This window comes from Pan paniscus, chromosome 5, assembly GCF_029289425.2.
Source record: "Pan paniscus chromosome 5, NHGRI_mPanPan1-v2.0_pri, whole genome shotgun sequence".
Classification (NCBI taxonomy): Eukaryota; Metazoa; Chordata; class Mammalia; order Primates; family Hominidae; genus Pan; species Pan paniscus.
The window spans coordinates 145,768,177-145,796,067 of record NC_073254.2 but is presented as its reverse complement, the minus strand read 5'-3'; the positions used below and the strand labels follow the sequence as shown (position 1 = coordinate 145,796,067).

The following is a 27,891-nucleotide window of genomic DNA, read 5'->3' as shown; positions in this document are numbered from 1 at the left end:
TAGGCTCCTCCTTCTGACAAGGCCCAATTCTACTTCAAAGCCTTCCCTGACCACTTGTGTGTGCTCCTCTCCCCTAAAGAGCTTATTTCATATATCACCTATAACTTACTGCAAGGCACTTAATCATATACTGTGTGACAACAGCATTTCAATTAGTCTCCTCGCCCCAACCATAAATTCCTTCAAGTCAAATAACACCAAGTTTCACTTTTACTATACTTCCCTAAACAACTGGCACATAAGTAGGCAGAAATCCATATCAAAGCTAAGCAAGGAGTTAAATTAATCCAGGACTGGGGATAACGTCAATTATATGGCAGACCAATACAAATCCAAAAATTCCTCCCAAATTAAGAATTACTTAGGGATGGAGGATGGAGTCTCATGCCAGCCTCCCTCAGACTCCAGGAAAGATCAGAATCCTAGGCTCTCTGCCCTGCCCTGGGTCAGGTGGTTTATTTTAAAGTTCATCTCCTACATGTTACAAAAGCAATGATTTCTATTAAATTTCCAGTCATGAATAAAAATTAAGTTACAGCAATCTAATTGGAAAATTTTTATACTGCAAGATGAGCCAGAAACTAATATTTGGTTCAAGTAGAAAAATATTAATGAAAATATGCACAAGAGAAAAAGATTAAATGATCCAGTAGTTGACATCTGGTGCTGCTGTGTCTGATTACAACCAGTAAGGCTTTTTTTATTTTTCAATATCCTATTAGGTAAATGAAAAATATGCTAATCTTTGGTTTAAGTTTCTGGAAATTTTTGTATTCCTTAAACATGATAGATGCAGTTCTTACAGGTTTAGACACACCAACAGATTAACCAGAAGGAGCTCAGTAGAGAATGCTATAAAAATGATTTGCACAGAACACCACACTGCAGCCTTCATGCTTCAGTGAAGAACCAGAGCTCCTTAAATCAGTCTCTAATGGGAACTACATTTTCCATTATAAGTGGTCATAATGGGCTTCTTAAAAGCCCTTCATTCATTTAATGTTGACTTTCCTTCACATCAATACACTCTAGACTCATCTAAATGCTGACTTCTAAGAGTCTCCTGCATTTATGGTGTATTGCAGACCAAAAAGAATTTCACAAGAAAGCACAAGGTGAATCTTCCATCTAAATATTTTTTTTTGCAATCTTAAATCAGGATAGTCAATTAAACTTAAATCCAGTTCATTATTCAAATAAAAATAGCACATAAAAATCCTTACCTCAAAAGAGCTGTGAGGAAGACAAAGTATTTTTTGAATCATCAGAAAAGTGTTCCTTGTTTGTACACATGGCACCATTTAAAAGAACAGAACCAGCAGAGACCCCTTAACTACACCAAACTGACCCACACAGCTGTGGGTCACACAGCTGGAGGTCCTCAATGACCTCCCTGTCCCAGTGGCTAGGTACATGTGTCTTAACTTGCAAATTCTGTGCTGCAGCATTGGATGTTGTTGACTCCGGACTACTTTTTCTAGCTCATCCCCAAATGCTTTCTGGCTCCAAAGGTTATTGAAAGACACTGGAGTGTACCCCAGACTGGATTTAAATAACTGCCGTACCACAGCTAGTGCTGTTGAATTCAGGAAATTAATTAATACCTCTCAGCCTGTCAGGTGTGGGTCACACAGCTGTGGACCCACATAGCAAAGCATGGCTTTTTGGATTCACCTCCAACACACTGCAGTTCCTTGAATATTCAAGTATAACAAGTCAGGACTAGAAAAACAGCAGTATATCCATGAGGCCCATCAGCTGTTTTCCCAACAACATGTTTCTTAATATACAAATGAAATGATGTCAGGAGTACACATTGAGGCTTGGTCACACTGTGTTTGGTCACGTAAGGAACAGATCAAAGTGGACCTTTCTATGCAGGCATTTCCTCCTAGAAAATATATTTATACCAAAATATGACAGGTGTTCAGTCTCTCAAAGCCACACTGTCATCTAAACAAAGCAAAAATATTCAAATTTCAATGTTACACAAGGTCAGAAATTTGAACACTCCCTGTAACAGTAGAGAAACCTGGGAAGGACGCAGAACCAGATACAAACGTGTGCCACAAACTTACAAGGGTACCCAGACGCAGTGGCTCATGCCTATATTCCCAGCACTTTGGGAGGCTGAGGCAGGTGGATGGCTTGAGGTCAGGAGTTTGAGACCAGCCTAGCCAACATGGCAAAACTCCATCTCTACTAAAAACACAAAAAGTAGCCAGACGTGGTGGCACATGCCTGTTGTCCCAGCTACGCAGGTAGCTGAGGCACGAGATCACTTGAACCTGAGAGGCGGAGGTTGCAGTGAGCCTAGATTGCACCACTGCACTCCAGCCTGGGCGTCAGAGAGAGACTCTCTCTCAAAAAAAAAAACAAAAAACAACTTAAAGGGGAGCAATCAGATAATACCCCACCAAATAAATAAATACATGTTACAAAAACAATGCAACAACAACAAAAAAACAAAAATGAATGATTCAGCAACAAACAACTAAAAAGTTATTCCTGAAGCAAGGTGATGATCAAGGATGGGCTCCGGATCTGCTATTCGGGAAAGGGTTTGACATCTTTGCATGGCAAAATGAATGGAGAACTCATCAACTCCTATTCCATTATTCTCTGCCTCGGGTGCTCAAATTTGACCTGAGAAAAATTAAACAAATGTGAGTTTCATTGCCCTTTTACCTAAGATGAGTCAAGAGATGCCATCAAATCTCCTACATACTCTAAATGAAGACCCATCTCTGGGCTAGACAGATCATTTTATAAGTTCTCTCTTAGAAAAGAACATGCAAATGAGATTTCTAAAAAGTCACTGGCAGGGTGAGGAACTGCAGAAGGTGTAGAAAATGCCAGAAGCCTGAAAACAGGCAAATGCATTTTAGTTTAGAAAGGGTAATTGTGCAAACTATACACTGAAGCATATCATCACATAGATTCCCAGGAAAATTTTAGAAATGATCATTTAAGGCAGTTTGGTAAGAAAATAGAGGGAGGGAGCTGTGGACCCTGAGATCTAGAATGATCCCACAAAGCCAACAATTCAGCAGGACAAGTGGATCACTTTTGGAAACATCTATCACGGACCAAGTATTCTGTTGCAGACACAAAGATGAAGACAGCATTCATCAGCCAGGAAGCTCAGGAAGAAGAGACAACTATAACTTATCGGCTGATTAAATGAGATGTGGTGAGTGCTCTGATACTAGTGGTCACAAGGAACCACACAGCACAGAGCACTGAGCAACTTACACTGCCTCAAAGGGAAGGAGTGTCCCAGCAATGTCACAGGTGATGCCAGTGCTAGGCTGGGAAGGAGGTGCAGGAGTTTCCCAGACAGTGAATGCAGAAGAGGTCAGGCTCATCAGGCAGAATGAGGATGTGCAAGCCACTGGCAGGAATGTGTGGTGTTCGGGGAATCCTGAGTGATCTGGTAAGGCTGGAGTGCAAGGGCTGGTAGAGGAGAGGACATTCAGGGAATGCTGGCTTAGTCAAATCACACTGACCTAATTTCCCTCCCTGACATAGCTGCTATTCTAGTGGATCAGGAAAATGAGGAAAACACATGTAACTGCACTTAAGAGGCATTTGATAAATTTCTCTTGTCTGCTTATGGATAAGATGGAGAAATGTGGATTGGGTGTGTAGGTAGATGTTTATATGATTAAATGAATAAAGGAAATCACTGAATCACTGTACCAAGAGGTATGTGTTGACTGACTGACCAACCTCAGTTGCTCTGAGAGCTGAAATCCATTCTGAACCTGGAGGGAGAACATTAATAGCTTAATGCAGTATTTTTTCTTATGCCCTGTCCTCATGAGTATATTTCCCACTGACTTGAACAAAAATATAGAGGCCTCCCTTATCAGCCATTTGGAGACGTAGGTACTTAATAACATCCTGGATAGCAGCATTAGGATTCAAAAGCCCTCGGCTGTCTGTAGAAAGGAGTCAATTATTATAAGGTGGAAATTTACCCCACATGAATCTGAGGTTTTACTGGTGAGGTACTAAGAAATGAGAGCGGTACAGTTTAGTGTTAGTGCAAGTGAATATGATTCATATCTGGAAGATTCATATATGGAATTACAGTTGGGTAATTCCACTGTGCACCTTCCTCCCCCTCACCTCGAAAAAACCCACTAGTGCTATCAACCCAGAATAAACAGATTATAATAGTCTGTCATACCCTTTTTGAGGATTAGACTACATCAAGATTATTGCATTTAGCTAGGCATCTCACACTATAGGGAAATTAGAACAAACAGGATGGTTAAATGGCATGAAACTAGATTTTAAGAATATTAGTCAAAGGAGTTGGTCAGGAGAGAAGACTTGGATTAAATGACAGCTGTTTTTAAACATCTGAAGGATCTTTGTCTAATAGAGGATTTAGGCTTGATAGACAGATCTTCAAGGGGTATACCTAGAATTAGACATTAGATATGGAGGGAGAGAGGTCCGTGGCTCAGTATAAGGAAGAACTGTCTGAAAGGTAGGTGCAAACAGCTGCCTGCAGATGGAATGGCTTCCTCATCTTCAAGAGTGACAGAGCACATACTGAGCAACCGTTTTATATGACTACTGTAGAAACGCAGTTCTCAGCCTTATCAAATTCAACACCTCACCTAAATAAATATGTAAAGCATTTTATTATACGCCCTTCATAATATTGAGATGAAATTCATAGATCATGTAACCTACTTACACACTTAATTTTATAAAATCATCATGATGCCCCAAAGGAAAGTATTTGATCACAGGTATTTCAATATGTAAATTCTCAGACATAAGTTCATTAGAAGACATAATATAGATTCATATTGCTCCTACAGAAGAAGATACGAAATTCCCAAGTACAAGGGTCAATTCTTCATTTTCTTGGACTGCCTCACTCATTGCAGGGCATTTGGCACCTCTGCTTGCCCCCAACAAAATGCCAGTAGCGCCCTTCCCATAACCATGCCAACCAAAATGCCCCAGGAAAGGGTACCACAACCAATGAGAATCACTATTAAGAGGAAAATCAAGCCCCACGGGTAAACTAGTATTTTAAATTAGCTTTTAAATTAAATGTTTTTAATTTCAAAAATTCCCTTAAAGCCGAGATTTTATAAACTTCATATACCTGAGAAGTTCTCTGCTTTCCATATGCTCTGTGATTCATCTGAATAACACTTAACCCATGCTATTAAGGCAGAAGGGTACCTTTTATTTATTTATTTTGAGAAGGAGTCTCACTCTGTCATCCAGGCGGGAGTGCAGTGCCACGATCTCGGCTCACTGTAATCCCCCGCTCCTGGGTTCAAGTGATTCTCCTGCCTCAGCCTCCCAAGTAGCTGGGATTATAGGCACCTGCCACCATGCCCAGCTAATTTTTGTATTTTTAGTAGAGATGGGGTTTCGCCATGTTGGCCAGGTTGGTCTTGAACTACTGACTTCAGGTGATCTGCCCACCTAAGCCTCCCAAAGTGCTGGGATTACAGGTGTGAGCCATTGTGCCCGGCTGAAGGGTACCTTTAAAGTAAGATAGGCCTGGTTAAAATCTAGACTCCACCACCTACAAGGTATGTAGCCTTGGGTAAGTTACCTAATTTCTCTAACTTTCAGTTTCTTTATCTGCAAAAGGGCTGTTACAGAGACTCAATGTGTAAAAAAATCAATGACTAGAATCTGGTGCCCCATGGAACAGAAAATTCTATCCATTGAGATTTCCATGCATCCAAATATGCAAGTGTTCATGAAATACCATTTTCAATACCACCTGAAGAGCCACATTCAAATCCGCCCCAAATAGTAAACTAACAAGCCAGGCAGACCTAGTGAATACAAAGATGACAGGAAATAGTTAAATATTTATTGAACATTAACCATATGCACCAAATTTTTTGTTCAGTACTGTTACACACACTGCTTGGTTTAATCTTTATGACTGCATGAGGGAGTTAATCTCAATTCTTTTCAGATAAAGAGTCTGAACTTTAGAACAATTAAAGAATTTATTCAAGGTCAAATAGCCATAAGAGTTACAGCCAGAATGATCAGCTCTGTCTGACCCCAAAGAAGGAACCATTAATAATGGCCTGTAAGGGTGGGCTATTACTACACATAATTTTCACATCAGTGCCTGGTTCTTCCTGGATTTAACCACAGTTAAAAAGAACAAGACAGGGGCTGGGCGCAGTGGCTCACGTCTGTAATCCCAGCACTTTGGGAGGCTGAGGCGGGTGGATCACCTGAGGTCAGGAGTTCGAGGCCACCCTGATCAACATGGTGAAACCCCATCTCTACTAAAAATACAAAAATTAGCCAGCATGATGGCGCATTCCTGTAATTCCAGCTACTCAGGAGGCTGAGGCAGGAGAATTGCTTGAACCTGGGAAGCACAGGTTGCAATGAGCCGAGATCGTGCCATTGCATTCCAGCCTGGGCGACGGAGCGAGACTCTGTCAAAAAAAAAAAAAAAAAAAGAACAAGAGGGTGAACCCAGCTTTATGGCCAACTGTCTTTAAGGATGCAAATACTGACCTGTATTCAGGTTAGCCATTACTATTCATACTAAATGCACTTTAGTAAACATGTCAGTACATTCAACAACTATTTATTGCACTGAGTAGGTTTTTAAAGAGCTAACCGGAAAGCACATTCTCTTAATTCACTAAATTAATTACCCCTTACGTTTTGAGAACAGAAGAAACCAATCTATTTCCTCACAGAAAATGGAATTGGTAAATACAGACAGTCAGAATTTGGAATTTTTCTTTTTTTAAAAAAAAATTTATTTCTTTGTTTCTCTTATATTATGAAAGCCATCTTTTTTCTAAGCACTAAAATTATAGCTCATTTTTAGAATTAAAAATTTATAGTTCTATAACATTTCTACCAAATATTTTTAATATATTGAATGCATTCTCTCATTAATACTCATAAGGTATAAGTCAGTTTTGAAGTTTTCTACCTGCACACAAAGATTAGAAGGGCCAAATCTGCATTGTCATACAGAAAGTTACTGGAGGTAATGAAAACAGAACAATCTATCTGCTGATCTCATCTCCTAGTCATAAGAGACATCCTCTTTCTCACCATCAATCACTACTGGGTACCTGTGACATGCTTTTGATTACCTGTCATAAGAGGTGTGAAAAATATGATGCCTGCCTCACCCACAGCGGAGTTTCTGGAGACACCCCCTACTATGCTGTGGCACCAGAAGATCACTTTAGATCATCTCTAAGACAAATCTAAAGACATTAGGCTCCAAGTAGCATCAATAAACAGGAGACATGGAAAGAAAGTTTGTTTTCAATTACTTCTGGAATTCATTTTAATACTATCAGACAGATTCATTCCTAAAACCATAGACTCTCTGGCCCGTTTGATTTTTTTGCAGACATATTCTAGCTCCGGTCCAAAGAAAATAAGCTGCAAACTTCTGGAGTCTCTAGACTGGTACAGAACTCAATCTCATTATCCAAATCCTTGCAGAGAATATGTGCCAATGTGAATCACTATGCCAGGGCCCTGTGCTCACAGTAAATGCCGTCATGGATGCATGTGTCCTGGTCTTAGACTGGGTCCCAATGCAATCAATTTCAGGAGAGGAAAAAAAAAATGTGAGCAGTAGTTGCCACTACTACTATTACTACTTATTACTATTTGTTGGGGGCTACTTTGTGGATCTGAATTAAGAGTTAACTGATAAAACCAACAAAATTGGATAGATGAAAGGCGTTAAAAGATAAATGGAATGCCTTTCCAAAAACATACAGTATATAAATAGCAAACACTACTTTTCAAGAATTAAATTTGAGTGTCTTCTGAGATGTTATCAGTGAGAGACAATTTACCATTAAACTGCCATTTCACTAAAGAAAAGGCCATGTACTTCTTTGCCTTCTGTGGATGAGATCTGCAATTGAATGCATTTTCAAAATATACTGGCATACATTCATACCTGTAAAAATGCAAAATAAAATAACTGAATTATCATTTTTTAATGTGCTTTCAGCATATTTACATGGAGAGTATAAGTGGCAATAAACAACTTATGCTTACTCCTAAATAGTGCCTTGTAATATATTTATGAGTAATTTTCTTCAATTCAGTAAGCACTTAGAACCTGTTTTGTGCCTACAACTGTACTATTTATCTGAAGCCTGTGACTATAAAAAGGACCCAATGTGCTCTAAAGAAACTTCAATTTTTGACAAGGGAGATAAGATTTACATAAAATAATCAGGAAACAGGGTCATGAAAAAGTTATGCCAAATAAAACGTATGACACACAGAGGAAGTGCTAATGGGAAGTAAGAAAATGGCTGGGTCACACGGACCAGTGCTGGTAGGGAAAGTCTTAAAAGTGGGACATCCCTGAAAACCACAATTCAGGGTTATATTTCAATAGTGCCACACAATCAACAATCAAATCTGTAAACCAGAAACAGTCTTATCCCCAGTGAAAATGTTCTCTATCAGAGCACACTCAAGACAAAAGCAATTCTACCAGATTCTGCCTCAGATGTCTTGGTAACAACGGAGAGAGGCAGGTAGTATTGTGGTTAGCAAAATACGGACCGTGGTAAATACACAAACGTGGGTTCGGGAACAAGACATAAGAAAAAGTGTCTAAGCAGCAGGGAATATGCCAAGTGTGAAACTAAATCAGCACGGAGAAGTACAAGGATCTCTTCTTGGAAAAAAAAATTATGTGTATAATATTCAACTATAAATTTCTAGCAGACTGGGTTAAGAAATCAAGTCTATGGTATACGTTCTTTTTTTTTTTTTTAAGGTTTATTGAGTTGCTTGTCATTAAAACTTGTAGAATTCAAAAGAAAATGGCTTTTTGGTAGACTGGATTGTTGTTCCTTATTTGGCACTTCTTCCCTTGCTGTAAGATCATTATACATCCGTACCCTTTGCTGTGCAGCTCTGTGATGCTTTGCACTAGTACACAGAGTATATGACCCCATCTGATTTTTCATGTGACTTGTTTTGACCAATAGACTGTGAGGATTAACAGTCATATTCATATTGACTTGAAGCACTAAGAGACCTGGCAAGTTTCTGCTCTCCACCAGCAGAGTATGCTCCAGGTAGCTGCTTTTCCCTCTTCAGCTTGGGTTCCAGGATGAAGACATGTGGAACAGAACCCGAACTTGAACCTCAGCTTTGGCATCCGGCTTAACCTTTGCCAAGGCCAGCCTGCAGAACCCAGCCAGGAGTAGCTAAACCACAGTCAACCTGCAAATCCATGAAGGTGAAATACATATTTGTGTATATAACCCACTGCGGTTTGGAGACAATTATGCAACATTATCACAACAAAAAACCCAATACACCCTTAGAACCATCCTGATCCACAAATTACTTCATGGAGTCTTACCAGAAAGATCAAAACCACATAGTACATATTATTGTTTATATGAATAATGCTACCAAGGCCTGAGATACCAAAGCCTGGAGACAAGACAACTGACACAAATAGCAGAGGAGGCTTCATTTTCTTCCAGTTGTCATTTACCCCATAACCACTTTGCATGGCTATGGGGTCTTAGCTGAGAAGGCATCATTTGACAAGACATTGTGCATTGTCTTGGTATATCTATACATAATGGTTGATATTACTTACTGTTATAGGTTAAATTATAGCATTCCAAAAAAGATATGTTGAAGTTATAATCCTCAGTACTCCAGAATGTGATCTTATTTGGAAATACAGTTAGTTAAGATGAAATCACACTGGAGTGTTATGGTGCCCTAATCCAGTATGACTGGAATCCCCATAAGAAGATGGCCATGTAGTGATAGAGACACAAAAGGAGAATGCCATGTAGACACAGGCCACACTTGGAGCTATACCGCTGCAAGCTAAGGAACTCCAAGGTCCAGCAAACCAACAGAAGTTAGGAAGAGAAAAGGAAGGATTCTTCTACCAGTTTCAGCGGGAACATGGCCCTGTTGACACCTTGATTTTGAACATCTAGCTTCCAGAAAGTGAGAAAATACATGTTTAAAGCCACCAGCTTCTGGTACTTTGTCATGGCTCCCCTAAGAAACTAATACACTGATTTTAAATTACTTTTATACACTATCACTGTTGCAATAGGATACTGCTCCAAAAACTTTATTACTTTCCCAACATGTCCATTCTGCCACGTTCTCTTATAATTTAAAGGAAATGCAGGGATGTCATTAAGAAAAGTGGTAAACATTATTTACCAATTGCCTCCTGGGCCTGGATGTTAACTCGATGAGCTTTCTGTTCATCCAGTTAACATCTGAGCCCAGGAGACAATTCAAGCACAGCTTATTTGGGTAGGTGGACTAAGAACTGACCTGATTATCAAAGAATTATTTTATCCTGCAAGAGTCTTTGGAACATTCTGAGAATGCAGCATCACCATGTACTATGCCACTTCTATCACGCTTTCTATAGCAATTTTACACTAACAAACTCATACTGCTAAGTTTCTCAGCGCACACTTATGCTACCTTGTGTCATTTTCTTTATGTTATTTCTTTTTTGAGATGGCGTCTCACTCTGTCACTCAGGCTGGAGTGCAGTGGCGCGATCTCAGCTCACTGCAGCCTCTGCCTCACTCGTTCAAGCGATTCTCCTGCCTCACTGCCTCACACTCCCCAGTAGCTGGGATTACAGGCGCGTGCCCTGACACCTGCCTAATTTTTGTATTTTTAGTAGAGACAGGGTTTCACCATGTTGGCCAGGCTGGTCTTGAACTCTTGACCTCAAGTGATCCACCTGCCTTGGCCTCCCAAAATGTTGGAATTACAGGCGTGAGCCACCACACCTGGCCCCTTGTGTCATTTTCTAATTATTGTTCCTTATGCCCACATTCCTTCCAATCAGACTGTAAACTCTCTAAAGGCAAGGAATGTGTCTTATGCTGCTCATCCATGCAGAGTTATGTACACTAACACACATCACAACTCTTTGTTTAGGCTGGACACAGAATTTATGTTTAACAAGTTGATTTTTGACTTGTTACGGCTAAGTAACAGAAACTGACTTCAGGTTATGAAACGGTAAGGTCTTGCCTTTTATTTAGATTAGTGGTCTCCACTTTTTATTCCACATCAATAAAAGTATCTGAGCATAAAACTCTAATTACTTTTACTTATAAAAACATGTCCTCTGTACTAATAATTATAAGGCATATAACTAAAATAGAAGTCATGAAAATAAAGACATTCTAACAATTTCTTTCTGTACCTTCATGTGGTACATGAACTTCACTTTAGAAACCACCAGTCTAGACTATGACAGCAGATATGTGACAACATTCCCTGGGATTTGGTCCTTTCCAGAAAATGCAAGATCTATAAAATTCTAACACTTTTATAAACTTAATAATTCTCTGACAGATTCACAAAATTGTCTAGATCGAACAAGCAATATTTTAAAATTGATAGTGTTGTCTTTGCAACCAGGATTAATTTGTATATTATATTACTAGCCCCCTATTATAAATGCATTTGCTAACTGTGGTGCTCTCTGCAATTAAACCCTTTAAGTTTCAGATGTTAGAAATGAAAATCTATTATCAGGTCTTCAGGCAAATATCTGTAAGACTGAGAACCTAAATGATATAACATTCTGATTTTGAAAACAAGGAAAATAGAAGGATGAGCAAAGGGGATGATGAAACAGAACACTCATACATTATCTCTAAGAATGTCATCAACACAACAACATCCGATTTTCCTGTGTTCTATGTGCATGTGGATAATGCTATGCTAGAAAATAGAAGGACATTGAGTAATATAAAACACAACTTCTATAAGCTTACTATAAGAACTGGCCTGGCAAAGCGGTTCACGTCTGTAAACCCAGCACTTTGGGAGGCTGAGGAGGGCGGATCATTTGAGGCCAGGAGTTCGAGACCAGCCTGACCAACAAGGTGAAACCCCATCTCTACTAAAAATACAAAAAAATTAGCTGGGCGTGGTGGTGCATGCCTATAGTCCCAGCTACTCCAAAGGTTGACTCAGGAGAATTGCTTGAACCCAGGAGGCGGAGGTTTCAGTGAGCCGAGATAGCGCCACTGCATTCCAGCCTGGGCGACAGAGCGAGATTCTATCAAAAAAAAAAAAAAAAAAAAAAAAAAGAACAACTAAGCAATAAAGTAAGCCAATATTTAGCTCATTTGTGGCACAAATGCTTAAGTGCCAAAAGAACTGAAGTCAGCATACAATAGATGGGTTGGAAAGTATTCATGGAATTAAGTATAAACCTGGTGTGGAAGACTGATTTTAAAGGAAGAAATGTGGAGGGAAATTCCAGCTAGCAAGGACAGCAAAGGCTTGGGAGGCAGGAATTACTCTCCTGTATGTGTGGGATTACTGAGGATTCTGACCCCACTGAAGTGCCAAGTTCATGCAGGGGAAGAGTGGAAGAGAAGGCTGAGTGCATGAAATGTAGAGAGGACACAGTGCCATCATCATCTAAGCCACATTCTTGGGATTAAACTTCCAGAAGAAAGCCACCACCACTAAAATCTCTTCAGTCATTTTACTTGGTCTGCTTATTCTTGAAGAAACAGGCTTGGGGCTGATCTATACCTAAAGCAAGAGAGCTAAATGCAAGAAAATACCAAGCAGATGATGTGTGGGTGAAGATTTTGAGGAAGTGAAATATTAGTAGCTTTAAAAGGAGGAAGAGAAAGTACAATATGTCAAAATGAATATGCATTTGCTTTAAAAAAGTCAAAAATATAAAAATCGGATGATACATAATTGTAATAATGTTCAATAATTATCATTATAATACATATGGATACCAAATAAAAATGTGAAAAAGGAAAACATAAATCTCTTATAATCCCATTAGTGAGAAAAAAGTAAGTTTGTCACTTTCCTGTTTTCTATGCAAATGCATCTTAAAATCAAATTAGAATTTTTTGTATATACTGTTTATGTTTAACTCAGTTATTATAAACATCTCCCATATAATTAAATATTGTTCAAAATCATTATTTTAATGGCTAAATATCTTATATACATTTACTATCACTTAAAAAATGACTCTACTGTTGAATTTTTCTCAGATTTTTACAGTAACACCCTTGATAATAACTAATACTTAGATAGTTGCTTACTCTGTGCCAGGCAGGGTTCCAAGTACTTTACATAAATTAATTTACCTAATTGTCTGTACAATGTAGGAGGTAGATACTATTATTATCTTCATTTGACAGATGAGAAAACTCAAAGTGTGGAGAAATTAACTTCCTAACTGCACAGAGGTGGTAACTGGTGGAACAGGATTCCAAGCCACATAAGTGGCTCTGGCATTCCTGCTTTTAACCTTTCTACTCTATCAGTAGCCTCTCAGAGATCATGGGCTTATCACGGAACTTCAGCTTCATGTCTGATTGTTTCCTTAGGATATACTCAGAGGAGAATCACGAGTGCCAAGAGAGACCATGAGGCAAACTGCTCTCCATTGAAGGTATACCAGCCTACCCTTCGTGAGCTAAACACAACCTCACTCTTGCCAGCATTGTAACTGACTTTTTAAACCTAGTAATCTGCATTTCTTTGATGCCTTGAAGTCAGTATTATTTTCATGTCTTGGCCATCTTAAGTTCCTGTTTTGTGAATATTCTATTCCTATTCCTTGTTATAAAGGTTTTCAAAGAGTTAAGACATGTTAAATAGAAATTACTTTGGAAGGTTCTGTGATTCAAAATATCAAAGAGTATTGCTAACTAGTTGTTTCAGTGGGACCCTACAGACAGGCAGAACCCTGGGGGAAATCACCGGAAACTAGGGATGAGGGCTCAGCTGTAAACACCTGCAACCATAGAACTGAGCAGACCTTCCCAGCAGACCCATGAATAGCCTGAAATTGAGATTTATCCCATACTGCAGGGGTGACACTTATCCAATGGCTAGAATATTTATCACTGCTACTCAGAGCACTCTCACTTCGTGATATCAGCATGCCTGGGGAAACAAGTCAATAAATTCAATGTTTGTGTAGTGAGGCCAGAATCACAGAAGAAACATGAAAGCTCTTAAGGGATCTCAGACCTTTGGATTTATCTCACAAATTATTTCTATTCTATAAGGCATACCTGGTTAGTGATAAGAATAACCCACTAGTCAGAAATTCCACATGAACAGTGCTGAACAAACACTATTAAACTCTTATTCTCTAAATCCTCTGTTAATCAGCTATCAAAAGCAAATTACCTCATGCCAGGTACTTTGCAATAAAAACCAAGCACTTAAGGCCTCTGATTACTTGGGTTGGAATTAAAAGTATTTCATTCACCTACTTAGGAGTCACTTCTTAGATTGGACCACTCTCTCCAAATGGCTCATGTCATCTATCAGGGTCAATGTTCAATCCTTTCAATGTCTTAAGAGTACCCTGTTTGCCTGGCTGATCCCCAAACTCCAGTGACACCCTATTTGGAGGCTTTCGTCCCTTTATGTACCAACTACAGAAGAAAACTAGAGTGGGAGGAATAAAAGACACTCTCCCAGATGAGTGTCATAATAAATACCAAAGCTATTTTTAATGGGTGTTAACACAATGTTTGAGAATTAGTAAAGTAAGCAAGGGCTGCTTTAAAAAGTTGATTTGGACATGCACAGGTGGCCCTCCATATCCATGGGTTCTGCATCCATGGAATCAACCAACCAAGTGCATCACTTGAGGTCAGGAGTTCGAGACCAGTCAGGACAACATGGTGAAATCCTGTCTCTACTAAAAATACAAAAATTAGCCGGGCTTGGTGGCACATACCTGTAATCCCAGCTACTCTGGAGGCTGAGGCAGGAGAATCACTTGAACCTGGGAAGTGGAGGTTGCAGTGAGCCGAGATTACATCACTGCACTCCAGCCTGGGTGACAGAGTGGGAATCTGTCTCAAAAAAAAAAAAAAATTGAGGAAAAAAATGAATGGTTGGATGGTTGTGTACTGAACATGTACAGACTTTTTTCCTTGTCATTATTCCCCAAACAGTGTACTATAACAACTATCTACTTAGTATTTACATTGTATTGGGGTATTTTAAGTCATATAGAGATGAGTTCAAATATACAGGAGGATGTGCATAGATTATATCCAAATACGATACCATTTGATATCAGAAACCTGAGCATCCTTAGATTTTGGTATCTGCAGGGGTCCTGGAACCCACTACCTGGAACCAATCCCCTGCAGACACTGAGGGACAACTGATTTATATTGAGGTGGGTGGGGGGGTGGGGAGAGAAGAAGGATGAATGATTAAATAAAATCTTCAACCCTAATTTTTTTTATCAATCTTACATGCTATCCAAAATCATGGTTAATTTTTTACCAGAACGTCAATTTTGCTAGTAGCAAAATATAGCTATTAGCTATAACATAGCTAATATAGAAAATTACTCCTAGTATGGAAGCCTACTTGGGACACTAAGTTTCATGTGGAAGGCTCCATGAGTTTACAGAATCTCAACGAAGAAAGGCCCCTAGAGATGACACCAGAAATGAGTGTGGCTTGCTCATGAAAATTGGATAGCATGTTCCAAGCAGAGGGAACAGCATGGAGAAGAAAAATCATACTCTATCCACGTGCAGAAACTGGCAATTAGTTTTGTATTACTAAAACACAAATGTTTAACTTAGGGGTCCACAAACAAGGATATGTTGGCAAATGGTATTTGCTGTGCATGATGACAACTTGAACTTTCATCAGGTTTTTTATGGGTCTATGAAATGGGTCAAGGGGACTTAGCTAAGAATGACTGTGGGTAAAACGCATGACAAGGAGGGATAGAGACAGGAGATGAATCTCTCAGGGTCCAAGAGACCAGGGTAAGATGTGCAGATTCCTTCCCGTGTATGATGGAAATGTTTTACAGGGTCTGAAGGGGGAAGTTTAGAAGGACAGCCTGCTGAAATGGGGACGGCTTGAAATGCAGAGCAAGGCAGAATGCAGACAACAGTCCAAGGCATCTAAGGAGCCAAACAGAGGCAGTGGGAATAGAACAGAGTGAATCAGAGACAGGTTAGGAGAGAAAATGAGCAGCTTCCATGTTCATATTTGCTTGCATATGCATAAAATGTCACTAGAAGATTCTCAGTTAACTAACACTGGTTACCTGTGGATTAGTGAAATGGGTGACAGGGGAATGAGGATGAGAGGGAGTACTTTCACTCTAGAGCCATGCGTACCTTTTGAACCATGAGGATACTACCTATTCTAAAAATAAATTTAAAAAAAGACATGAAGGTTATCAGAATGAGATGCCTCTATGTAAAAACCTGCCTAGGTCCCCCTCCAAACCCCCTCTTATGTTTTAAGTTGCACTTTTGAATTCAGATCATTTTTATGCCAAAGGCTACCAGACTGTACCAATGACTGACCCTTGAGAAAGGCCAATCTTTCTGCTTACTGTGGTGATAAATATATCAAGCTTAACTTATCATGTCGATGTAAATAATGAGTTACCTGGGTAAATTCAACCAACTTAACAATTAGGTGTCAAAACATCAGTATGAAGAATTAACTCCAGGAGCTCAATCTTTTAAATTTCATGGTAAATAAAAGAGGCTCAGAGAAGACTCTATGATTTATTAAAACAAGGATAAATCACATGAATCACTGACGTGAAGGTCAGATTGTCGATTCACTCTGGTGAGTGTTATGCTAAGTTAGGCTAGCCCTTCAGCTAAAAATGACTTTATTCTATTGAAACTCCTGTTCAACCTATATAGCGTTTAAGGCAGGTACTCCAAATATAATTGACTTAAATTGAATTGCTTTATTAATTTCAAATTAGTAATGAGTGAATATAAATGTAAGAGTTTAAAAAAAAGTTTTGTAAAACTATGTAACATTGTTTTCCATTTGGCTAAGTTCAAATGTACTAAATTTGCAATTCTTGTTCAAAACATTTAATGTAACCCATTAAACTTGTTCATCAAAAACATACTGTGTCCAGAGATCAATTGTGCAATGGCTTCATTTATTTGGTTTTATGTTTTATAATCTGCCTTGTTCCACAAAGGATATGAGTCATCTTAAAAGAATATAATTCAATCAAATGGAAAAGTATAATTAGATAAACATCAGAATCAAGAAAAACAAGGTAGAACAGAAGCTCAAGACCATAGGAAAAGATAAAATATTGATATTAGGTTATGAATTTTTATATGATTATTAAAATTGAGTTGCAAATTTGACTGTTCATTTCCTAGTTGCCAAGTTAGAAAGGGAAATATAATCAATGATTTGATTCTCATTTTGCATGATGAAAAGAACACACACACACACACACACACACTCACAAGTTGTTCAGGGTAAGTAAAGCTTTTCTTTGGCATTTAAAGTTAAATGGAATTTCTTGCATGAGTCTTCAAACAGAAACTATAGAAAGAACCATGATCATAACCACATTTCGAAAGTAACATAATAGTAAGTTTCCTCTGACTGTATTAATAAAATCCCTCAGTGTGGGCATATGGGGGGGTGTTAAGGATGCAAAACAAGGTACCAAAGTACAGCTTCTGAAGATCTGGCTAGACTTCTGGTCTAACAGCTAGTATTGGAAGGGAATAGGTTGACGTCATGGCCTTTGTTCAGCCAACCCCCCATAAACATCATTTCTCTCAATTAAGCTTCTGATCAAATTTAGCAACAGAAAATTCATATTCTCTGGCATGTACAGAAACAAATGCATTTTGTATCACTGTTGAGGGGAGACCAGTAGACAACAATCACTCTTCATGTATTCCCTATATCTGAAATTCAAGGTCATACAAATTTACTTCTGTATATTTTTTTCTGCAATCAACAATTTTGATTCTAGCACAAGTGAATTGAGTGGATCCTGTTGAATTTAAACAAACAAAAAATTATGGGCTGGGATTTTAAAAACAATAGTAAATGGCATTTAGCAAGAAAGGAATAGAGGTTTCTAAAATACAGCCTTTAGGAAGATAAAGAGAGGAAATCCAGGTCTTGGATTGCATTCTGGTGGTGCTTGTGGAGGCGGAGTGCTGGGGGATCAGGAGGTAGGACCCAAAAGTGAGTCATCCAATCCCAGAGGCACTGCGCATTTGGTTGCAGGACACACAGAAGAGAAAAATACCTCTTCAAATCTGAGATTAGAGCTTTTATTTGACTGTGATTCCAAAGCCAAAGTAATAGCAGTTAAACTGAGCAGTTAAAGGCTCAACTCCTACTTGTAAAATGAACAAATAAGTGCTTATAAGTAACAAGGTAAAGAGAGCTTACTGTAACCAAAGGGGAGGGCTTTTTTGAAAAGCTTAAAGTGTGCAAGGAAGAGCCAGGTAAATTAATTGCTCAATACCCTGGGTTACAAATTTAAGAAGTGTAAAATGTAATTATCTTTATTACAGGAGGGAATTTTGGCTTTGTTTTAATAAATCATAACAAATTAATTTTTTTCATAAGTTCCCTCCCACTGTTGTTTCCTGCAGTCTTATTACCTTTTATAGGAAAGTTTTATTTCCTTATCCATCAAGGAAGAAAATAAGTAGGTTGGAGAAGCAATAGTAATAAAGTATGGCCTACCATATTGTGTAAAAATAAGTCATTTGAGTAATATGAAGTGAAGATGGTAAAGATGCATTAAAATGTCAGAAAGAAAACCTGGGAGCATGCCCAGATAATATTGTTAAGCAGAGACTGAAAGAAGTTCACACTGACTCATGAAATTCATGTGATGGAAAAAAAATGAAATCAAAACAGAAAATGTCATAGTGTAAAAATAAAGCAAATAAAGTTTGATGCAGTTAACCTTGTTTTTCTTTTTTTTTTCAAAATGATATAACATTTTAAAGCAGGAAGACACTGTATCTTGCAAACCCTCATTTCACAATCCCCTGGCTGTCAAATTTGGAAACTGATGTGTTTCTATACTGAGGAGAAAACAGTTTAAATTGTGTATCTATATCACACATTTTGAATCATTTAAGAATCACAGACACTTCTACATGTTTTATTTCTACTTTTGCCTGTGATAAAAGACATGATAATTAGATCAAACCTGAAAATCTCAACTCTAAAATAAGTGAGTACATCACTTATTAACCAAATCATTGTTTCCTCTGGGGTAACTTACAATTTTCTTTAAAACACGACTTTTACTTTTTAAATTGTGTTTGAGAGCACAGTTGAAGTTGGCATGATTACCAGTGAGACTGGAAATTTTGCAAGCTTAGACATGAAATGAACTTAAGAGTTGGGGAGAATTACCTCATAACCTTAATGACGTATTACAGAAAGATAGCATATGGTCCTAAAGATGTCAGAATTAAAATATAAATGTTAAAATAACTGAGTTTGCCTATTTATACAAAGAAGCAATTTTTGAAATTCAATTAAATTTCACCGGCCACAGAACAATTCTGTGATTCTAAATTGTGGTTTTTAGATGAAAGCTTGAAACACAGTTCATTCATTCAACAAATAACTAATGAGCACTTATTCTGCATAAGATGCAGAAGATTACAGGATTTAAAAAAAAAAAAGATTCAAGATTCTGTCCTATTTGAGCTTATACTGAGTCACTTCTCCAAATCTCTATACCTAAGTAAGTGACTATAAAATTGGAGCTTACAGTGATGCATTTTTCAAAACTTTAAGCCTTATTGCTGAATATAAAATAAAAAATGATAGTCTGGGAAGAGGGAATCTTGCCAAAAGCTCTGATGTATAAACTTTACACCTAGAGGAGAAAAAAAGCATTAATACATAACCAGTTTCTGAGAAATACAGAGCATAACACCGAGTTGGAAGTTAGGCTGGGCACAAGGCTGCCTCTGCTGGCTGACCCGGTACATCTTTCCAGCAGAATCTCAACTCCCGACACCTGTATCAAAGTTGCCACTCTTAAAACACATCCCTTCACGTAAGCAGAGGCTCCTAAATACTCAGCACAACAATATCCCAGCCTCATCGATCTCCCGAATAATCTGACTTCTAGAAGGACCTTCTCTAAATTGGCCCTAACGTGTTGACGGTAAGGGTTTGCACCATCGATTTTATATACCAACTAGCTAGCTCTAAAATACACAAAAATCCACAGCGACTTCTACATGCCACTAATAACCCTTTGCCTGTCTACATGTTTTGGCTAGAAAGATGGGAAGAACGCATCTGCTAATCCAGCCGGAAAAACACAGTGACATATTTCCACCTGAGCTGCTGAAAATCCAACGGTCTTCTCCCCAAATAAGACCCATGCCAACCTGTCCTCCCCACTCTCGTACCGGCGCGCACCCCCACGAGCCCCCCAGGGGGTGGGCGGGGAAGGGTCAATCTCTCCTTCGCCCCCGCTCGGCCTCCCGAGCTCAAGCAGAGGTTTTCAGGTTCACAGGGGGCTACGCCCAGCGCCATTAGCACACCTCCGAGCGCTCCACCGAGCCCCCGGCGGGAGGCAAGTTTGGCCGGTCCTGGACCCTGCTCGCGGCCTCTCGGCGGCAGCATCAGCGGCGGGCGGCGGCGAGGGCTGGGCCCCGCCTCACCACCTACCTACAGGGCGGGGGCGCCGGCTCCTGGGGTCCGGGAGAAGGGGATCGGTCGCATGCATTTCTGGGAGCGGTGGCCTCTGCTGCTGGGCGCCGGGGAGCGCATCCTCTCGGCGGGTGGAAGGAGGGGTCAGGGGAGGACCGTACGCCGAGGAGGAGCAAGAGGAGGAGGCGGGAGCTCCGAGGCGCGCGCCCGCGGGGCCCCGCGTCCGGATGGGGTGTGCGCAGCCGCCGCAGTCGGGGTGTCTTAGGCCTCTTCCCACGCGCGACGCCTCGCCAGCCCCGCAGCTGCGCCCACCGTCAGGGCATCGGCCGCTACGGGGTCCCGGGCCCGGCCGAAGGCGGGCAGTCGCGGGTGGCGCGACGCTGTGCAGACGCCCGCCTCTAGCTCCGCCCGGCCAGTGGCGCGCGCTGCGCCCCACAGCGGTTGCGGGGGCCTGGGAGCTCGGCGGCCGGGCTCTGCCGCTCGGATTGCAGTTGCGGCATCCTCCCCGCCCCCCGCGACCTCCGAGCTGGGAGGCTGGGCACCCTGGCTACCCGCGGCTGCTGCAGCCTCCGCTGCCGCGAGCCCGGCGGCTCCGCCCCGGAGAGCTGCGCGCGCGGCCTCCGCAGGCCTCGGCCCTTTGTGGCGCCTCCCGAGTGCGGACGCCTTGCTGCCCCAGCGAACCGCCGCCTGGCAGCGGCACCTAGGAGGGTCCTCTTACCTCACCCCGGGCCGCTTCCCCCTTACAGTTGGCCCGCCTGGCCCCTACTCTTCGTGGGAAGTAAGGCTTTGACAGCAGAGCAGGAGTTAGAGCTTTTCCCCAGCTTTAAAGCCCTTTGACTTTCCTTCCAGCTCAGGACCGATGGCCACAATAAATTCATCCTTGTGTCCCTTCTGGCGTTGCGTTTAGCAGAGGGGCCCACCATCTCCTTCCCCCTCCCGTTCCCGGTACAGCATCCTGGATGCTGCCAAATTGCAGTCATTACAGCAATAAGAACATAGCAGTTGGGCCCTCCAGCCGACTCTTGGCAGAGACTCGAGAGAACCTTGGAGGGGGAAGGTTTGCATCAGCTGCGGGGCCTGTGCCTGTGAGCTCCCCATCCCCAGTTGGGTGCTGTTCCCTCTGCGGTCCCATGACCAGCACTGCAACATGACTAGGAGGATCTGGCCGTGGAGTTCATTCACTCTTATACGCAGAAAAATATCCCAAGGAAGGGCCTGCAACTACTCTGTTAACAGTGTGTTACAGGCCTTCCACACAGATAAACTAGATAGCAGCCTCCTCTGGGTTGTTGACGCAGCTTAAGCTGTAATAACCTCTCTGGAAGGCGGAGCAAAGCGTTAACAGTGGTGGCTTTGGCATTTCAGCAGCAGGTGGTCATGTTATACTGTCTTGCAAATGTGGAATAATTGCCCAATTTTGCACTAAGCACGTATTAATTTAGACGTCAGGTTTATATCTTTGGGATTTGAATGTAAAGATGTTGGATTTTTTTTTCTGTAGCCATTGTGTTATTTGTAAGTTGTTTAGCATTTAGTAAGGGAAAATTAGGTTCCTAAAATATAAAGAGCTGATTGCATTGTAGCAAAGGAACATGGTTTGAGATCTCCAGGGAAGCTGAGCTGCTCTCACAGTTCTTTGATGAGTGCTTTTATGATTTTGCAATCTAAGGTTATTGAAAATGAGGCAAAAGAAAAACATGTTCCATGGCAAGGACAAATTGTGACTAAATAGCTAAGATTTTTTGAGATAGTTCTTTTAAGCAAATTGAAGTTTGGGTGTGAGGCCCTGTGGGAGCTGCACTGCGCTTGTCCAGGAAGCACCCAGTGGGGTGTGACTTGGCTGTTTCCTGACACTGGTTGATCTAGAGCCCCACTTTATTTTCAAAAGATAACTATTATTATTTATGATATTTTCCCAAATTGAGAATTACTTGATTATAGGAATATGTATGTACATATCTGATGTATAAGTAACAGGTTGAAGTCACTTAGGAGAATTTGGCAGTTGCTTACTCTTTAACAAAATTTTTAAGTTTTGAATGTAGTTTCTGAAGGAAGTGTCCATTGACTTACAAGTTTTCACTGTTTCTCATCCTTTTACTACCAAGAGGCCCCTGTTGTTTTTCTCTCTATGGACTCCATGTTTTGTAAATAAATTAAGCAGTGATGTTTTTATTAGACAAAAAGCTATAACTGAGTATGAATTTTTAAAGTTGTGACCATCAATTATAAAACGTCAGTCTTCTGGCCACGCGCGGTGGCTCACGCTTGTAATCCCAGCACTTTGGGAGGCCGAGGCGGGTGGATCACGAGGTCAAGAGATCGAGACCATCCTGGCCAACATGGTGAAACCGCATCTCTACTAAAAATACAAAAAAAAAAAAAAAAAAAAAAAAATTAGCTGGGTGTGGTGGGTCCTGTAGTCCCAGCTACTTGGGAGGCTGAGGCAGGAGATTCACTAGAAACCGGAATGCAGAGGTTGCAGCGAGCGGAGATTGCACCACTGCACTCCAGCCTGGTGACAGAGCGAAACTCCATCTCAAAAAAAAAAAAAAAAGGTCAGTCTTCCAAAGATATTGCAAGGAATGTAAGAATCCATCTTTATGAACTCCTCTAGGACTGCATGCTGTATCATATGCTTCTTATAACATTTTTATTATACTGAAAGTCCTGATATAATAAAGATTTCTGCTCCCCAGCTAAGGGAGTACAAACTCCTAAAGATTCTTCACTCGTTCCTTTCCATTAACTGATTTACCTAAGCCTTGGCTTTATAGATAAATTGGAAGAAATGAAACTCTTCCTTGCGTGTGTTGTCCAGTACTGTATGCCTTAGCTACTTGTAGCCGTTTAAATTTAAATTATGGCTAGACTGTGCTTTTGGATAGCACAAACTAGAACATTTTCATTATTGCAGAAAATCCTTTTGAACAGTGCTGCCCTAAATAGAAAGTCAAATTTTAATTGGGAGATAAGATATAATACATGAAATAATTTGGGAAATCTTAGTATACTACAGATCAAACCTCAGTAGAAAGTGTACTTCTTAAGAACATGGTAATCTTTAAGAATTCAGGCTCTGGCTTCAGACTACAGCTCCACCACGTGCTGACCTTGGGTAAACTACTTAACCTCAGTTGCTTTATCCGTAAAGGATATGCTTTATCCATAAAGAATGGTAACAGTACCAACTTTATAGGGTGGATATAGGAATTAAAGGAGATAATCCCAAGTGGTTCTTAAAGTCTAGAATGTGGCCATCAATCAAAGGTATTACTAGAATAATATACTTTATTATGTTTTTAAAAATGGTATCCCTAACACTTTTCACTGTTCTTGGCTGCGGAAGTTACTTGGTAAATGCTGAATTAATGAAAAAATATAATACCACACTGATTTTATGGCTGTGAGGGCCACCTTTAAATATGAAGACTGGCCTTTCTCTGTTGAAGGGTATGGGCCATTGGAGGATAATTTAGGTGGATTTGTCATTTAACTTTTGCAGGAATAAACAACCTTTGTATGATGAGACTTTGAAGTAGATAAGAGAAGCAGAGATCCCTTCCTCTCTTAAAGGAAGAAGAGAGGGATCACTTCACTCCGCCATTTGTTTGTTTCGCTGAGCCTGTGGGAGGCAGCTGGATCTCTGGGTTCAGGCAACAGGATTTCTCCCAAGTGATTTTCTAGAGGGCTAAGGTAGGCGGGCTTAGAGAAACATTGCCAAACAGTGGCAATCCTGCAAATGTGTTCGGTATTTTTCTTACCTATCTATCTAAAGACAATTCTTGTAATGAAGAAGCATGATTAGTATTTCTGTTTTTGAATACAATACTAGTAATGTCTCATGAAACTAGAATTCTAAAAATATTGGCAAATATTGCTCTAACATTGCCCAAATGAAAGGCTCCTGGGTCTCTGGTTGATCTAGAGCTCTACTGTATTTTCTTTTCTGTTTTTTTTTTTTTTTTTTTCTTCCAGACAGGGTCTCATTAGGTCACCCAGGCTAGAGTGCAACCTCCAACTCCCAGCTCCATTGATCTTCCCACCTCAGCCTCCCAAGTAGCTAGGACTACAGTCATGCACCACCACACCTGGCTAATTTTTGTATTTTTTGTAGAGATGGAGTTTCGCCATGTTGCCCAGGCTGGTCTCAAACTCCTAGGCTCAAGCAATCCATCTGCCTCAGTCTGCCAAAGTGCTGGGACTACAGACATGAGCCCCTGCGCCTGGCCTATTTTCACACCTGTAATCCCAGCACTTTGGGAGGCCGAGGAGGGTGGATCACTTGAGGTCAGGAGTTTGAGACAAGCCTGGCCAACACGATGAAACTCTGTCTCTACTAAAAATACAGAACTTAGCTGGGTATGGTGGCACATGCCTGTATCCCACCTACTTGGGAGGCTGAGGCAGGAGAATCACTTGAACCCGAGAGGGAGAGGTTGCGCTGCACTGAGATCGCGCTTATGCACTCCAGCCTGGGCGACGGAGCCGGACTTCATCTCAAAAAAAAAAAAAAAAAAAAAGACAATGATTATTGTGTATGATATTTTGTCCCAAATTTAGAATTACTTGATTATAGGAATGTATATGTACATATGTGATGTATAAATAACAGGATGAAGTCACTTAGGAGAATTTGGGAGTTGCTTACTCTTTAACAAAATTTGTAAGTTTTGAGTGTAGTTTCAAAACTGGTTAAGTAATGACCTTGGAGCTACTGAAAATATTGAAATGTCTTTGGAAGGTCTCTCAAAAGCTGTGGGAGAGGAGTTTTGTGCATTAAGTGATGAGCTTAGGCTACTAGCACCAAGAAAATTCACTCTTTAGTGAACCTATCCTTCTTTCTCTAGCGCAGAGAGAAACACCTCTTTGACTCAGGCCGGTTGGGACACAGGAGGCAAATACTGATGATCATGTGTGGAGGGATACGAGTAGCCATCCTGCAACTAAAGAGGCAGAAGAGAGTTTATTATTTAATAGCATTTAAGGCAGTGGCTCATTTTCACAAACTCATTTCAGGGGTCATTTGTCTACTGGTTAATTATGATAATATCTTGAGTTTTGAGAAAAACGTTAAGTGTCCTTTTGTGGATAGACCTATGTTCAGTGTCTCATTTGGCTTGTTATAAATCTGAAGAGGAGTTAGAAATCACCTTGGCCTTTGTGGCGTCTACCAGAGTGTACTGAGAAAGAAATATTGCTGTATATAGACATGGATTGTTGTCCACATAGCTGTCATCATGTCATACTTATGGCTGATTATTTAGAGTTAGCCCAATAAATGTTTCCTTTTCTTTTATTCACAGCTAATTTAAAAATATCTGCTTTTGAATAATTTCCTGTTGTCTTATTTCTTCTACGAATAGTCTGTTCAGTAGCTTGAGAATTCATTACATAGTTTTTACACTTTCTGAAAAACATATTCAAATAAGCTGCTACAACATTGGTGCTAAAATATAATTTAAAATTTTGAAATGAATCCCTAAAAAAGTGACATTATGTGGTGGTTTGTATTACTGGGTAAAAGAAATTTACAGTGATTATGCTAATAGGGGTTTTTTTCAAGGGAAATAATTACAGATTAATAAATAGTTGTAAAAAATGTACAGGGAAGTCCTGTGTTTCCTCCTACTTTTCTCCCCATGATTAATGTCTTACAAAATTGCATTACAATATCAAAACTAGGAAATTGACATTGGTACAATCTTGAGAGCTTATTCAGATCTCACCAGTTTTTTTTCTTGAGACAGAGTCTCACTCTGTTGCCGAGGCTGGAGTGCAGTGGCACCGTGTTAGCTCACTGCAACCGCCATCTCCTGGGTTCGAGCAATTCTCCTGCCTTAGCTTCCCGAGTAGCTGCGATTACAGGCGCCCACCACCACACCCGGCTAGTTTTTATATTTTTAGTAGAGACGGGATTTCACCATGTTGGCCAGGCTGGTCTCGAACTCCTGACCTCAGGCGATCCACCTGCCTCGGCCTCCCAAAGTGCTGGGATTACAGGCATGAGCCACCGCATCCAGCCAGTTTTCACCAGTTTTACGTACATTCATGCATGTTTGTGTGTGTGTGTGTGTGTGTGTGTGTGTGTGTGTTTATATGCAACATTATCATATCTTGTATCACCACCACAGTAAAATACAGAGCTATCACCATGAGGCTCCCATAAGCTACTCCTTTAGAATCATACTGATCTTCCTCTTCACCACATCCCTATTCCTGGCAACCACTAATCTCCCATCTCTATAATTTCAAGAATGCTATATAAATTGAATCATATAGTACGTAACCTTTTAGATTGGCTTTTTTCCTCATTCAGTATAATTCCCTTGAGATCTATCCAAGTTATCACATGCATCGATAGTTCCTTCCCTTTTCAGATAATATTCCAAGGCATATCGATGTACCACAGTTTGTTTAACCATTCACCCATTGAAGGGCATTTCAGTTGTCTCCAGTTTTTGGCTATTATGAATAAAGCTACTGCTATGAACATTCATTTGCAGGTTTTATGTGAACATAAGTTTTCATTTTTCTGGGATAAATGCCCAAGAGTACATTTGCTGAGTCATATGGTAAGTGCATATTTAGTTTTTTAAGAAACTGCCAAACTATTTTCTAGAGTGGCTATACCATTTTATATTCCATCAGCATGTATATGTGATAAAAGATGGATTTTTAATCTATTAAATAAACTTATTATGATGATACATTTCTCTTATTATACCATAATTGCTTGGTTACTTGAACTCTACCAGACTAAGTTTTAAGGTCAGGGATCCTGTTTTGTTCAGTGTGGTGTCCTTGGTGTCCAACATAGTACCTGACATATATTAGATTCAATAAATGTTTATCAAATGAATGAATAGCTTAATAAACAAAAGAAGGACAGCTGACTCAGGTTGAGATCAAATTGAAAAACTGTAAATAAATTATAATGATAGTTGAATATGAATTGGATGCCATGATTTTTCTTCTAACATTTTCAAATCAGAAATTGGCACTCTATAAGATGAATCACTTGTGGGCAAGTTAATAAAAATTAAATGTTAAATTATGTTGTTCCAAGGTTATTTTTGGCTGTACTTTGGTAACAGCAGAAGATTGTAAACAATCTAAATGCCCAATGATATGGAACTGCTTTAGTAAGGTATCTATACAGTGGAATACCTACCCTGCAGTTGTCAAAAACAGTGAGGACACTCCATTTAAATAATGAACACCCTCTAAAAGATATTAATTAAAAAATACAGAAAATCATGTAGAGTATGCTACTCTTTGTGTAAAAAATTTAAAAAGGAAATTAAAGAAAAATAGATATATGCATGAAGATGTTAATTCTTCCTGTTATAATGTACAGGCTGTACCTGGGCGATGTTGTGC

General features: G+C 40.0%; 1 protein-coding gene across 6 annotated transcripts in view; it reads right to left on the bottom strand.

Moving 5' to 3' along the window:
* NCOA7 (nuclear receptor coactivator 7) overlaps positions 1-21,498 on the bottom strand; it is a 146,958-nt gene extending 125,460 nt beyond the window's left edge. For 2 of the 6 annotated variants that reach the window (XM_034962808.3, XM_063605449.1), the window contains exon 1: positions 20,400-21,082. The gene's annotated coding sequence lies outside the window, so the exon portion shown is untranslated. Of the gene's footprint in view, positions 1-14,782; positions 14,901-20,264; positions 21,083-21,226 lie in introns of those variants that run through there. The other 4 variants (XM_055114104.3, XM_034962810.4, XM_063605451.1 and 1 more) reach the window with 4 other exon arrangements.
* Between the last annotated feature and the right edge of the window lie 6,393 nt (positions 21,499-27,891).